This window comes from Vombatus ursinus, unplaced genomic scaffold (genome assembly GCF_900497805.2).
Source record: "Vombatus ursinus unplaced genomic scaffold, bare-nosed wombat genome assembly UNPS02014801.1, whole genome shotgun sequence".
Classification (NCBI taxonomy): domain Eukaryota; kingdom Metazoa; phylum Chordata; class Mammalia; order Diprotodontia; family Vombatidae; genus Vombatus; species Vombatus ursinus.
In genome coordinates this window covers 26,989,402-27,005,113 of record NW_020954579.1, presented here as the reverse complement: position 1 = coordinate 27,005,113, position 15,712 = coordinate 26,989,402, and the positions used below count along the sequence as shown (strand labels likewise).

The 15,712-nt window shown below is 38.9% G+C and overlaps 1 protein-coding gene across 2 annotated transcripts in view; it reads left to right on the top strand.

Annotated features, from left to right (window-relative positions):
- Positions 1-15,712, top strand: part of HELZ (helicase with zinc finger) — a 274,664-nt gene that overhangs the window by 48,342 nt on the left and 210,610 nt on the right. The gene's annotated exons all lie outside the window — the stretch shown is intronic.

Sequence of the window (15,712 nt, the reverse complement as noted above, 5' to 3'; positions counted from 1 at the left end):
AGAATGTTTGAAAGTCCTCTATTTCACTGAATGACCATTTTTTCCTCTGAAGAATTATACTCAGTTTTGCTGGGTAGGTGATTCTTGGTTGTAATCCTATCTCCTTTGCCCTCTGAAATATTATATTCCCTGCTCTGCGGTCAGGGCAGGTTTAGAAGCTGCTAAATCTTGTGTTATCCTGATTGTGTTTCCACAATACTTGAATTGTTTCTTTCTGGCTGCTTGTAATGTTTTCCCCTTGACCTGGGAGCTCTGGAATTTGGCTACAATATTCCTAGGAGTTTTCCTTTGGGGATCTCTATCAGGAGGAGATTGGTAGATTCTTTCAATTTCTATTTTGCCCTCTGGTTCTAAAATATCGGGACAGTTTTCCTTGATCATTTCTTGAAAGATGATGTCTAGGCTCTTTTTTTGATCATGGCTTTCAGATAGTGCAGTAATTTTTAAATTCTCTCTCCTGGATCTATTTTCCAGGTCAGTTGTTTTTCCAATGAGATATTTCACATTGTTTCCTAATTTTTCATTCTTTTGGATTTGTTTTACAGTATCTTGATTTCTCATGAAGTCACTAGCTTCCAATTGCTCTACTCGAATTTTTAAGGAAGTATTTTCTGCAGTAATCTTTTGGACTTCCTTTTCCAGTTGTCCAATTTTGCTCTTTAGGGCATTCTCCTCCTCATTGGCTTTTTGGACCTCTTTTGCCATTTGGGTTAGGCTATTTTTTAAGGTGTTATTTTCTTTAGTATTTTTTTGGGTCTCCTTTAGCAAGCTGTTAACTTGCTTTTCATGATTTTCTTACATCACTCTCAGTTTTTCCTCTACTTCTTTTACTTGCTTCTCAAAATCCCTTTTGAACTCTTCCAAGGCCTGGGACTGGTTCATATTTTTCTTGGAAGTTTTGGATGTAGGAACTTTGACTTTTTCTTCTTCTGGTTGTATGTTTTGATCTTCTTTGTCACCAAAGTAAGATAATATAGTCTGACTCTTTTTGCGCTGCTTGCTCATGATCTCAACCCATTACTTGAGTTTTAGACTCTTTCTTAAGGTAAGAGTCTGTTTCCAATGTGGAGAATGTACTGCCCCAAGCTTTGGGTGTTTGTACAGTTGTTTTCAGAGATACTTCTAGGGACCTGAAAAGTGTCAGTTCTTCCAAGGTGATATGATTAGGGGCGAGGTATTTCCTCTCCACTGCCACAACAAGCTCTACCACACCAGCGCTCTTCCTGGCCACTGTTCTTCCTCGCCCCAGGACCGCCCCTCAGACCTGTGATTCAGATCCAAGCACGAGCAAAGCAAGAGATTTCTGCCTCAGCCCTGGCAAAGAGATCCCTGCAAGAGCAACTTGATTCTCCCTCAGGCAGTGGGCCACAAGCTCTGGACGCAGCCGCTGCCCCGAGGGCACGCTCTGGACTTGCGACTGAGACCTAGCTTCTTCTCTCACCGCAGTCACAGACTTTTCCCACTAATTTTCTAAGTTGTCTTTGGTGTTCGTGGGTTGAGAAGTCTGTCAGCTGCCACAACTGTCCGCGATTCAGTCCTCTGAGGCTTGCTCCAGGGTCGCTGCACCCACACTAAGCTGTGCTCCTGTCCCAGCCTGGCTCGATATACCTTTCTGATCAGCCATCCAGGTTGTCTTGGGCTGGAAATTTGTTTTACTCTGTTTTTTTGTGGGTTCTGCTGCTTCAGAATTTGTTTAGAGCCATTTTTTATAGGTATTTGGAGGGTTTGGGGGAGAGGTCTAGCAAGTCACTGCTTTCCCTCTGCCATCTTGGCAGTCAAACAGTCAAACTTTTAATGTGGAATATATCACATACCCCTTTCAGACCCAGGGAAATTTAACCAAAAAATAACAATAGAGAAGTTAAAGACTTGCATAGAATATTAGAAAAGTTAGCTATAATAAGACCTCCTGGCAGTTATGGATTGGGAATAGAAAGGAATGTGTATTTTTCAGCTATGAATGGCACCTTTACAACAGTTGACCACGTGTCAGGTATAAAAACCTGACAAACAAATGCAGAGAAGTAGAAATATGAATTCTGTAATATATTTTCCAGATCATAGTGCAGTAAGATTATGTTTACTAAAGGGTCACTGGTGAAATAATTTAGGGAATTATTTAGAGATTAAGTAACAGTTTTAAAGGTTAGGGAAAAGTCCCATATATACAAAAATATTTGCAGCGAGACTTTTTGTAGTAACAATGACCTGGAAACAAGGTGGGTGCCCTGAACAATAATAGCTTGAATAGCTTAAAATTGCTTTAAGACTTTTAGAACTCCCTTTTAGTGCTTAAACACTGCTTAAAATGCCTAAAAAATGCTTATTGTATTGGATGGAATTGAATTGGATCCATAATCACTTGAGAGTTTGACTTAACTAACCACCCAAGAAACCAAGTGAGCACAGAATGCTTTTTGTCCAGACTTTGCTATGTAGCCACATGGATAGCCCCTAGATCACATCCATTAGTACATATATTTCATACTGATAGTGTAAAGGCTCAGTGAGCTGATTGCAAAATTCAGCAGGAGAAGTTGAGTAGGCTATTATCACCTTTGGAAAAATGTTCAGTTTAAGCATTAAGTCAAGAGTCTTTTTGCATGAAACAGGTTCTATTAAAGAAACAAAAATCAGTATTCTTCCAGAAACAGTCAACAATCTAACAAACATTTTTTAAGCACATGCTGTGTAACAGGCACTCTGCTAAGCCCTAGGAATACAAAGAAGGACAAAAGACAATCCCTGCTTTGAAGAAGCTTACAATCTAATGGTATAGTGGGTACAGAGTCAGGAAAAAATTGGGTTGAGGTCCTCTCTCTGACATATTCTGTCTGTGTGAACCTGGGTAAATCACAGCCTTCAGAGTCACATGTGATTTTCTAAGACTAGAAAATGTAGAAGAGCAGCTTATCTGCTTTGGTGGTGGGAGTTTCTTCACCGAGATCTTCCTCCACAAATAAAATCACAGATCTAGACAAAAAAAGAAAAAAAATTTATGGTGCTGTATAATTTCAAGGCCTGGAATACCACAACAGTGGAGGCTGGGGATCAAACCAAAGACCAAACAAGGGGCATATGGTGGATGTGAGCATGCTGCAACATATTTCAGGTGAGGAATTGTACAGGACAAACCATATTAAAAATGTCATTAGAAAAACATATGGTCAGAAAAAAATGTTGGGTTTGTCATATAGAAAGAGGATGGGATAATCCATGGATATCTTGTTTGCTGTATTGCTGTTAACACAATGTCAGGAGATTTAGAGGAAGGTACCTAGCACTTTAGGTGGACCGCACCTAAAAGGACCGCCTGTAGTGAGTTTACTTGAGAATATGGATGAGAGCAGCCCTGGGCAAGAAGGCATGTATAGGTTGTGATCTGTGTTGTTTGAGGAGGATATCTACCCACATTGCTGCAATAACACATCCATTGACATATCCAAGTAGACAAGGTCTATGGAAATAATGAGACTGAATTTTAAAAATAAATACAAGAAAATAGACCCTTAATTTAATGTGGTTTTTCAAAATAGATACCTTAGGATATTACTTACTAATATAGCCTACTCAACCCCTCCTGTTGAATTTTGCAATCAGCTCACTGAGCCTTTACACTGTCAGTACGAAATATGTGTACTAATGGATGTTATCTAGAGGCTATGCCGTGGCTGCGTAGCAAAGTCTGGACAAAAAGCATTCTTTGCTCACTTGGTTTCTTGGGTGGCTAGTTACTTACATATCGTTAGTTAAATTTTTCAGGGAGCAATCTAGACTTTGAACATAGTTTAATTTTTGTAACTATTTACAACATCCTTCTGATAATATTTGAAAGTAGTGCTGTTCCATACCTTAACATTTGAAAGATGAAGGCATGGTGTAATAGTGTCTTAATAGCTGTATTCTGAGAGATATGTGTATTTTCAGGCATCTAATCCTTTGCACATAATATGGTAAGTAAAGCCTGAATTGACAGCCTTGATGATTCAGTCAGTAACTATTTATTGAACACCTATTCTATGTCTAGCAAGGTGCTGAGGACTATGGGAAACACAGAAATGGAAGATGATGTATTCCTCTTCTACTACCCCCACATGGCTAGGGTCTAGTCTTGGCCTTGGCTAGACAGGTCACATGGTGTTGGTTGAATCCTCACTTTCCCTGCCTGATGGGGAAGTTTCTCCCTCCTTCCCTCTCTCCTCCTTCCTTCCTTCCTTCCTCCTTCCCTCTTCTTCCCTCCCTTCTTCTCTCCTATCCTTCCTTTCTTTCTTTTTACCTCCTTTTTTAAAAACTATATTTTACTATTTTAACATTCATTTAAAATTTTTTTGAGTTCCTTATAATTAGTCTTTAATGTAAGGAACTCAAAAAAATTTTAAATGAATGTTAAAGTTTCAATTGCTTTCCCTCTCACCAGCCCTTACCCCACCTATCTAGAAGGCATGCAATATCAATTATACTGTACTGCGCAAGTTTCCAGGCGCATAGACCACATTGCCCTTACCAGAAGCCTGGTAGAAGGGGCCAGAGGCAGAAGGTGATAATCTCAAATAGAAGTAGGGTCAAAACTAGAGATTATCAAGAAGATCTAAGAATGGGAGTGACAAAAAGCACAGTCTGAGTTACAAGCTGCAAGTTTGGTGCAGGAAGACAAGGATCTAGTTAAACAAGTGGTATAAATGTAATCTTGGGGCATTTAAATACCCTGTTCTCTCAATTTCATACTATGATTGGAGAACATCTTGTGCTGTCACTATCCTCATTGGCCTCCATGGGAACTAGAAGCAGTGGGCATTCTCAGACCACTCTTGGCTGTAGTACTTTATCATTTTTTTTTTTTTTGTCCTTAATGGAATTTATGGAGCAGGGAACACTGTCCTTGGATAGCAATAATTGTGGAACAATTAGAGAAAAATACAAGGTGATATATAATCATACTAGATTGTATGGTATGTAGACTATTATAGGAATTGAGAGAAGCAGAACATCACTTCAGGTATGGTTAGTTGAAAAAGTCTTTGTGGAGAGGAAAGAAGAGTAGTATTTAAATTAGTGAAGAATAAGAGAGGGGAAATAATTTCATTTTGGGAGGAATAGTTTGAACTAAAGACACTGAGAAAAGTATGAGCATAATATATCTTGGAGATGTTAAGAAGACTGGCCAAATTCATTGTTTGATAATACTGAGAAATTAGAAGGGTAGCTAAGTTGGATTCAATTGATGGAGGACCTTGAATATAATACAGAAGAAGCCTTTATTTGATAATAGGGAATATTTTATAGGATTTTAGAGTTAGAAGAGAACTTAGAGTTCATCAAGTCAGACTCCCTTATGTATGAAACAGACCCAGATAGGATAAATGATTTTTATAAAGCTACATAGTTGGTGACCAGCCCAGCACTAGAACTCAAGTTTTTTAAGAATAGTGTATTTTTCCTTACTCCACACTACTACCCCTTTAAGAAGCCATTGTATATTCTTCAAATAGAGAGTGACTTTTCATGAAAGCATCTTTTAGTAAGATTACTTCTAAAGTGGTATGTAGAAAATGAGGATAGAGTAGAGGTAAGAAAATTACTAAATAGTTATGCTTCGTTCTTGAAGAGGACCAAAATGACATCACTATGTTGGAGTCAAGGTTCAGTGTGTCTGACTGGCTGATCAGATCAATATGAGCTGAGAAGGCTCTACCACAGGTTGGGCACAAATAGTGCATATGAACATTTAGAGCGGAGATATCTCTAACTTTGCGCATTTCTTTCTCACATTTCTTTTGAGCTACTGAAATTCTGCTTTGCTCGGAGCACAGTGCTGTCTTTGATGTGGGTACATCATGCTGTGTGGTTCTTTGCCAGCATGTTCCCTGTCATACAGTCAATTCCATAGTTCTTCAGAGAGACCTTGAGAGTCTCCTTTAAGACACAAAAAAGAATTGATAGATTTTGTTTAATGAGAAATTAGAAATACTTGCTATAGTAGTTAGAATGAGGGCTTTCTGTGAGTACAAGTAATTTTAATGAGGAGACTTGATCCGTTTCTCCTAATCATTTAATTCCTTACATATGGTGACAAATGTCTCTCCAAATGTTATATTGGTATCCTACTATCCACACTAGAGAGAGGAAAGGAAGATGTCCATGCACAAGACTTATGAAGTAGCTCTTGGCACAGTGGATAGAATACTGGACCTGGAGTCAGAAAGACCAGAGTTCAGATTTGGCCTCAGACATTTACTAGCTCTGTGACCCTGGGAAATTACTTAACCTCTGTTTACTTCAGTTTCCTCACCTGTAAAGTGGGGATAATACTAACACCTAACTTTCAGAGTTATTGTGAAGATCAAATGTGGTAATATCTGCAAAAAGTACTGCTATATAAATGCTTATTTCCTTTTCTTCCCTTCTATTCTCTTATATGTCCAAGAGTTTATAAGAGGATCTTCTTTATATCAGGCTTGAGAAAGGGGTGATGGTGGAATGCTGTGGTCTTTCAAATCTGTGTCCAGATTTATGCTAGGATGGTGTGGCAGATCTTTCAATATGACTTCCTAGCTTTTCCTTTTGAATAGGCAAACACCTATCTCTGACATATGTTAAGATAATAACAAGGGGATAAAGTTCTTATGATAGCTTTGTGTAAATGTGTGTTTATGCGTATATATTTTTTCTAGCCACCTTGAGTAAAAAATGGTAGCACTTAACAGTTAGAAAATTCTAAAAAGTGAAGATCTCTTTGAACACATAATAGGGGCATTATCATCTTCATACAGAAAATTCCTATTTCTGTATATCCAGCTTAGTTTTTCTCCTGAGCTCCTGTCTAACATCATCAACCTTCTTTTGGGCATTGTCTTATCGGTGTCTAAATCTCAACAGGTCTAAAACAACTCATTATCTTTCCCCATCAAACTCTTCTCTCCCAAACTTTCCTATCTCTTGTGAGGATATTACTGTCCTCTAGTTGCTCAGGTTTGCAGCTCAACTTGGACTCAACTCCTCCTCGCTCACCTTACATTCAGTTGTTGTTTCGAATCTTGTCTTTTCTTTTGTTACAACATCTCTTCATGCGTCTCATTCTTCCCTTTCATAGCCACTACCTTAAGTCAGCCCCATGTAATCTGTTTTTTGGACTATTCCTGGTACCTTCTAAATGGATGCTGGATTCTCTTCCCACTCCAGTCCATCTTCCATACAGCTCACAAAGTGGTTTTCTCGGCTCCCTGTAACCTTTAGGTTCAAATATAACCCCCTTTGGCACTTAAAGCTTTTCAACCTCGTCCCTTTCTACGGCTACAGTCTTTCTACACATTACTTCCCATGTACTCTGTCATCCAACTATATTGGTCTACTTGCTGTTCCTCATACACAAGGTCATCTTTGATCTCTGAGCCTGTGCACTTGTCTATATGCCTGGAATGTCCTCCTGCTTCACCTCTGCCTCTTGGAATTGCTGATTTTCTTCAAAATGCAGCTTAAATACCACCTTCTTACAGTGATTTTTCCTATTTTCCCTAGCTGCTAGGATCTTCTCCTCTAAGGCTAATTTCTATTTACTTTGCATTTTTACTTCCATTTACTATGCTTTTAAAAAAAATATTCATTTTAAAATATGCATTTTAATACTTTAAAAAAAATTCCCATTTGTGTACCTATTCTCACCCCATTGGAATGTAAACTCTTTTAAGACTTTGTATCCCTAGCACTTCGTCTAGTGCCTGGTACATATTAAGTATTTAATGAATGCTTGTTGATTGATTGATCACAGAAAACAAAAATTGGATGCAATAAGATGAGTCACAGTAGTCATAGTTCAAATATAACAAATATAACAAAAATAACAAATGGGGAGCAAAAGAGAAAGAAGAGGTAAAAATGTGATTTTAATTGAGAAGTTGGAAAAGACCAGTACTACTCAGAATAATACTCACATTTTGCTCTATGTGGCAACATTTTAAAGTTATGTCTATATACTTTCCATTTCTTTGCAAAATAGTTCTACTTGAAAATTTGAGGGAAACCACTTGAAATATTGATAATACTTATTTTTTGAATTGATTGTTTTGACTCAGACAAGCATAAGCATATATAGTGTAGTTTCATAAAACACAAAATATTTATACAAAAAGCACCAAAGAATGTTGTAATTGGTAATTATAATTGTAGTAACTATAACATTCAACTTTGTTTTTTTTTATAATTTTGAAATTTGACATTTGCCAGTTATACAGTAAATATGTTTTGTTAAAAGAAAAGAAGGATGTCACAGACCCTATTGGGTAGCTACAAATTCACCACACATACTCTAACCATCCTTTTTTAAAAAAGTATATTTTTATTCATTTCATTAAATATTTCCCAATTACATGTACATTTCTAACACTCATTTTAAAAATTTTGAGTTCCAGATTCTCTCCCTGCCTCACACCCCTCCCTCATCTTTTAAGAAGACAAGCAATTTGATATCGATTATACATATGAAGTCTTGCAAAACATTTCCATATTAGCCATGTGTGCAAGAAAAGACAAAATAAAACAATAAAAATAAAGTTAAAAAAAGTATGCTTCACTCTGCACTCAGATTCATCAGTTCTTTCTCTGGAGGTGGATAGAGGCTTTCATCATTTGACCTTTATTATTGTCTTGGATCCTTGTCTTGATCAAAGTAGCTAAGTCTTTCACAGTTGATCATCCTTACAATATTGCTGTTACTGTGTACAATGTTCTTCTGCTTCTGTTCCCTGATTCAGCTCTCAGCATCCTTTTAAAAGGCAATGGAACAATCCTTGAAACTTGATAGGTCTATGGGAATAAGGCTGGAACATTTGACAGAACTGCACAAGTAGTTGGAAGCTCCCCAATGCAGTAAACTTTAGTAGATTTCTGTTACCTCCACATCAAATATAAAATGTTCTCTTTAGAGTTCAAAGCCCTTTGTGACCTGGCCCCTAGTTTTCTTATGCCTTGTACTGTTCCTCCTCTAGCCCTCCAGTGTACTCTGTAGTCCAGTGATAATCAATACACTTTTATTAAATGCCTGCTATGTGCCAGGCACTGTGCTAAACACTGAGGATACAAAAAGAAGCAAAGGACAGTCTCTGCCCTCAAAGAGTTTACAATTTAATGGTGGAGACAAGCAAATATATACAAACAAAATTTATATAGGAAAAATAGGAAATAATTAACAGAGGGAAGGTACTAGAATTATAAGGAATTTGGGGAGGCTTCCAGTAAAAGATGGGATTTTAGTTGGGACTTAATGGAAGTCAGGAAAGTCATCAGGTGGAATTGAGGAATGAGAATGTTACAGGCATGGGGTATATCCAGAGCAAATGCCTAGAGCCAAGCAATAGTGTTTTGTTGGTGGAACAGCTAGGAGGCCAGTGTGATTGGATCGAGGAGTGTGTGGAAGGGAGTAAGGTGTAAGAAGACTGGGTTATGAAGGGCTTTGAATGTCAAACATTTTGTATTTGCTCCTGGAAGCAATAGGAAGCCTTTGAAATTTACTGAGTAGGTGAATGACATGGTCAGACTTGCACTTTAGGAAAATCACTTTAGTGACCAAATGGAAAATGTATTGGAGGGGTGGAGAGACTAGAGGTAGGTAGTTCCATCAGCAGACTATTGAGAATAGTCCAAGAAGGAGGTAATAAAATGCTGTATCACAGTAATGGCAATGTCAGAAGAAAGAAGGAGCTGTTTGAGAGATGTTGTGAAGGTAAAATTGACGGGGCTTGGAAACAGCTTGGATATGGGGGAGTGAGAGAGTAAGGAATCCAGGATGATCTCTAGATTGTGAGCTTGAGGGACTGAGAGGATAGTGTTGCCCTCTACAGTAATAGGGAAGGTCAGAGGTAGGTAGTATTTAGGGAGAAAGGTATTGAGTTCAGGTTTTAGATATGTTGAGTTTAAGATGTTTACTGGACACCCAGTTCTAAATGTCTGAAAGGCAGTTGGAGATGCAGGATTGGAAATCAGCTGAGAGGTCAAGGAAGGTGGATTTGAAGGTTAGTAGATTTGAATAGCAGCGTAGAGGTGCTAATTAAATCCATGGAAGCTGATAAAGATCACCTCGTGATGGAACTTGGTGGGAGAAGAGGGCCCAGGATAGAGTCCTGAAGGACACCTAGAGGGTGTCCTGGTGTCCTGAAAACCTAGAGAGAAGAAAGTATCATGGAGGAGTGAATGATCAATAGTATCAAAGGATACAAAAAAGTCAAGGAGAATGAGGACTGAAAAAAGGCAATTGGATTTAGCAACTAAGAAGACATTAGTAACTTTGGAGAGAGTAGTTTCAGTGGATGGTGATGCTGGAAGTTGGATTGTAAGGGGTTAAGAAGAGAGTGAGAGGAGAGGGAATAAAGGCCCCTGTTATAGGTAGCCTTTTAAAGGAGTTTAGCTACAAAAGGCAGAAGAAATATAGGATGATAGTGATAGAAGGGTCAAGTGAAGTATTTTTCAGAATGGGGGAGACCTGGGCATGTTTGTAATCAGTGGTAAGGAGTAAGGCCTCTTCATCCAGAGAGACATAGGGAGCTTATGGCAAATGGCCTCAGTATTTTTCTGGCAAGATTCTCTCAACTAAGAAAGTGGGGAGAGAGGAGCTGTGGGAGGTTTGAGGAGGAATGAAAGGGTTTGGAAGAATTGCTGTGGAGAGTAGGATAATGAGTTGATAGTGAGTGACCTCCTTGTGCAAGACACTCTGTCTTCTGACTCTGGACATGTTCACTGGCTGTTCTTTCATGCCTGGAATGCTCTTCTTTCTCATCTTTTCCTCCTGTCTGGCAGTGGATAGAGCACTGGACTGGAGTCAGGAAGACCTGAGTTAAAATTTGGCCTTATACACTTAGAAGCTGTGTGATCCAGTGCAAGGCACATAGCCTCTGTTTGGGAATAATAACAGCATGTTTCTCGGAAAACAGGGTTGTCGTGAGGATCACATATTTGTAAAATATTTATCACAGTGCCTGGCACATGCTAGGCACTATATAAATGCTTATTGCCTCCTTCCCATCCTGACTTTTTTCAAGTCCTAGTTAAAAATCCCACTTTCTCTAGGAAGTTTTTCCCTGTTCCCCTTAATTTGAATGCTTTCCCTCTGATCATTTCTGATTTTTCCTGTATATAGCTTGTTGTTTGTACATAGTTGTAGACATGTCTTGCCCATTAGACCGTGAGCTCCTTGAGAGCAAGGATTGTCTTACTTTTCTTTGTATCTCCATTGCTTGGCATAATGCCTGGCACATAGCAGGTCCTTAATAAATGTTTATTAACTGACTGATTCAGACTTGGCAGAATCCCCACTTTCATGTGAATGAATACACCCTTCTGACCAACTATGGAGGGAAATTGCATCCAAGTGAGTTAGTGCCATATACTTTCTGACCATTCTTTCCACGCCATTATTGAGTAAACTTCCTTGTTAAGTGTTACATGATCTGTGAGTGATTCATTTAGTTCTAATTCCATACTTTAACCTTTGGACCTGCTTGTCTTAGGCCTGTTCCTGAAAATTTGGGATAGAGAGCAGAATTGGTCCAGAATGATCTTGTATCTGCAGTAGGAAAGGATTATGTGGAAGTACCTTGTATAGGAAGTCCTCTCAATGGAACTGGGAGGGACCCTTCACTGACTCAGTGGAATTATCCTACTAGATAGATATCCAAGAAGGATGACAGGTAGAATAAAGGTACCTCCAGGGCTAGCATTCTCTGATTGTTACTGATGGCCCTAGAAAAGTTGTACTGATACAATAAGGAAAAAAATAAACTGTCAGCATATATCCAGTAAATTAGAAATGGACTTGAATATGCTTTTGGTTTTTAAGAATCACATCTTTTTTTAAAATTAATTTATTTTGATTAAAATTAATTTATTTTGATAATCACTTCCATAAGCTTTTGAGTTTTAAAATTTTCTCCATCTTTGTCCCCATCTCCCTCCCCAAGATGGCACACAATCTGATATAGGCTATACATATGTATTCCTATTAAACATATTTTCACATTAGTGGTATTATAAGTAAGAATTAGAACCAATAGGAGGAACCACCAGAAAGAGGAAACAAAACACAACAGAAGAAAAAAAATAGCAAATAGTATGCTTTGATCTGCATTCAAACTCCACAGTTCTTTCGCTGGATATGGATAGCATTTTCCATCATGAGGCCTTTGGAAATGTCTTAGATCCTCGTATTGCTGGGAAGGGTTAAGTCTATCAATATTAGTCATTGCACAACATGGCTGTTACTGTGTACAACGTTCTCCTGGTTCAGCATCAGACCATGCAAGTCTTTCCAGGTTTTTCTGAAGTCAGCCTGTTCATCATTTCTTTGTTTTTTTAAATTAATTTATTTTGATTTATCAACAGTCACTTCCGCTTTTGAGTTTAAAATTTTTCTCCCCCTTCCTCCCCACCACCCTCCCTAAAATGGTGCACAATCTGATATAGGCTATACATATACATTCTTATTAAACATATTTTCACATTAGTGACGTTGTAAGTAAAAATTAGAACCAATAGGAGGAACCACCAGAAAGAGGAAACAAAACTCAACAGAAGAGAAAAAAAAATAGCAAATAATATGCTTTGATCAGCATTCAAATTCCATAGTTCTTTCTTTGGATGTTGATAGAATTTTCCATCATGGGGCCTATAGAAATGTCTTAGATCCTTGTATTGCTGGTAAGGGTTAAGTTTATCAATATTAGTCATTGCACAACATGGCTGTTACTGTGTACAATGTTCTGGTTCTGCTCACTTCACTCAGCATCAGACCATACAAGTCTTTCCAGGTTTTTCTGAAGTCTGCCTGTTCTCATCATTTTTTATAGCACAATAGTATTCCATTACATTCATATACCACAACTTGTTCAGCCATTCCCCAATTGATGGACATCCTCTCAATTTTCAATTCTTTCCCACCACAAAAAGAGCTGCTATAAATATTTTTGTACATGTGGGTCCTTTTCCCATTTTTATGATCTCTTTGGGATACAGCCCTAGAAGTGGTATTGCTGGGTCAAAGGCTGTGCACATTTTTATAGTCCTTTGGGCATAGTTCCAAATTGCTCTCCAAACTGGTTGGATCATTTCACAACTCCACCAACAATGCATTAGTGTTCCAATTTTCCCACATCATCTCCAACATTTATTATTTTCCTGTTTGTCATATTGGCCAATCTGATAGGTGTGATGTGTTACCTCAGAGTTGTTTTGATTTGCATTTGTCTAATCAATAGTGATTTAGAGCATTTTTTCATATGACTATAGATGGCTTTAATTTCTTCATTTGAGAACTGCCTGTTCATATCCTTTGACCATTTATCAATTGGGAAATTACTTGTATTCTTATAGATTTGACTTAATTCTCTATATATTTTAGAAATGAGGCCCTTATCAGAGAGACTGGTTGTAAAAATTCTTTCCCAATTTTCTACCTTCCTTCTAAATCTTAGTTGCATTGGCTTTGTTTGTGCAGAAACTTTTCAATTTAATGTAATCAAAGTTATCCATTTTGCATTTCGTAATGTTCTCTATCTCCTCTTTGGTCATGAATTTGTTTTCTACAGTTAATTTTTGTCCTTCTTTTTCCAAGCTATTGACTCTTTCTTGCATACCTCTCATTTCTTTTCCCATTTTTTCTTCTGCCTCTCTCATTTGACTTTTAAAATCCTTCTTGAGCTTCTCTAAGAAGGCTTTTTGGGCTTCAGACCAGTTCACATTCCCTTTTGAGGTTCCATATGTGGGTTTGTTGACAATGTTTTCCTCTTCAGAATTTCTGCCTTGATCTTCACTGTTCTCATAATATGAATCTATGGTATGTTTCTTTTTGCTTATGGTGTTTGCTTATTTCCTGACCTTTAGAGAGATTGAGCTCTCCTGCTGGGGAGCAGAGGGCACTGACCCAAGCTTCTTATGTTGGGAGCCTAGGGCTTGGGTCACTGGCATTGTTTGCTGAGGCCTCCGATGTTGGCAGTTGGAGGCAGTAGGGTTCTGGCAGCTTCCCTGGTGTTGGGCTGGAATCAGCAACACTGGAATCTGTGGGTAGGATGGGGTAGTCTAGCCCCAGGAGGTTGCCTGCTTTTCCTTTCCTTTTGCTTTCTTCAGCTCCTTTCAGATGGATGTTGCAGGATGTTTATCCACCTGGGGCCCCTTGGAGCACTTCACAGAGTTTTGCTGAGGCACTGGGAGACTGCTGTAGAATGCTGAGGCACCTGGTAGTTTTCTGAGCTGTTTCGATGGCTTCCCCCTCTCTCACTGAGGCACTCGGGGGACCAGGTGTTGGGTGTTTGCCTGCTTTGCCACCTGGGTTTCAGGATCTCCTCCTGGTATGCTGAGGTGGGGCTTTCTACTATCTTGCTGGGACACTTCCCGATCTGTACTGCTCTCCCTCCCCCAGGCAAGAGGGGCCTTTCCTGTTAATCCCTCAAGCTACCTGGGCTACAGGACTACTGCTCCCCATCTTTCTTCTGGTTTAGCTCTTCCAGGGTTTTTCCTGGGGCGATATTTTCTGGGCTTTCAGAGGTTGATAAGGGAGGGTAAGAGTGACTTATTTTTCACTCTGCCATTTCAGCTCCTGGAAACCCAAACTCCATAGTTTTAAGAATCACATCTTGAGGGTGAGGTGTAGCTCATGGATCTAATAAAGGGTGGGGTAGGAATTGATAGCCCTGAATGGCAAATCTGTTTTCTGACATAACAGGTGTTGCTAGGGCATGTATTGAACCCTGCAGAGATCAGAATTGTAAGGGAAGAGAATGGGAGAGTAAGAATGGATCCTGCTCCCTAGTAAGCTCCAGGGAGCTTCAAGCATACCCATAAATGGGACCATTCTGTGAGACCAATGTATAACATTTTTTGGCCATTGAATTTTCTTAGCTTGGTGATCTCCCAGAGGATTTACTTATGCAAAATCAATTAAATTAGTTTGAAGTCCTAGAAGGGAACTTCACCCTGACCCCTTTTTATGTGGCTAAGATGGGGAATTGCACTGACCCATTGAATGAAGCTGAGTTGTACACCATTCCCTTCCTGCTTTTCAGCTTCCTTTCGTGTGTTGTCTTCTTCATTAGATGGTAAACTCTTTGAGTGTAGAGACGGTCTTTGCTTAGCACAGTGCCTGGCACATAGTAGGTACTTACTAAATGTCTATTGACTGAGTTTTGTTTTTAGCTGTTTTCTTGATCAGGGTTGTCAAGGGAGGGGGTAAAATTACTAAAAGAGATTGTTTTGTTAGACTAGTTCTATGCTGCTCCACCGCTGTCCTCCTATGTTCTGTGACCATCCAGTGTGAGAAGCAATTAGATGATAATAATAATGACAATAACAACAACAATAGTAACTAGCAGTTGTTGAGTGTTTTTTAGGGTTTGTGAAACACTTTTCACACATTATCTCATGTGATCTCCCCTCTTTTGCAGAACTCCACTTTAGTGGTGTCAGGTTTTCCCCTAACTCAATTATACAGGCATAGGCAGACTATCTGGTGATATTTGAGCAGGAGGTTGGCATAGCTTGCAGCAACTCTGAGCCCAAATAGGAACTTGGGGTATTTTGGGAATGGTATGATGAATGGCAGAGAATGGTGACACCCTTCCCTGTAAGAATGTGTGAGTGCAGTTCCTGAAAAATCATGTTGACAAGAGGATAGATGGCCATCTTATGGGGTGTGTGTGTGTGTGTGTGTGTGTGTGTGTGTGTGTGTGTGTGTGTG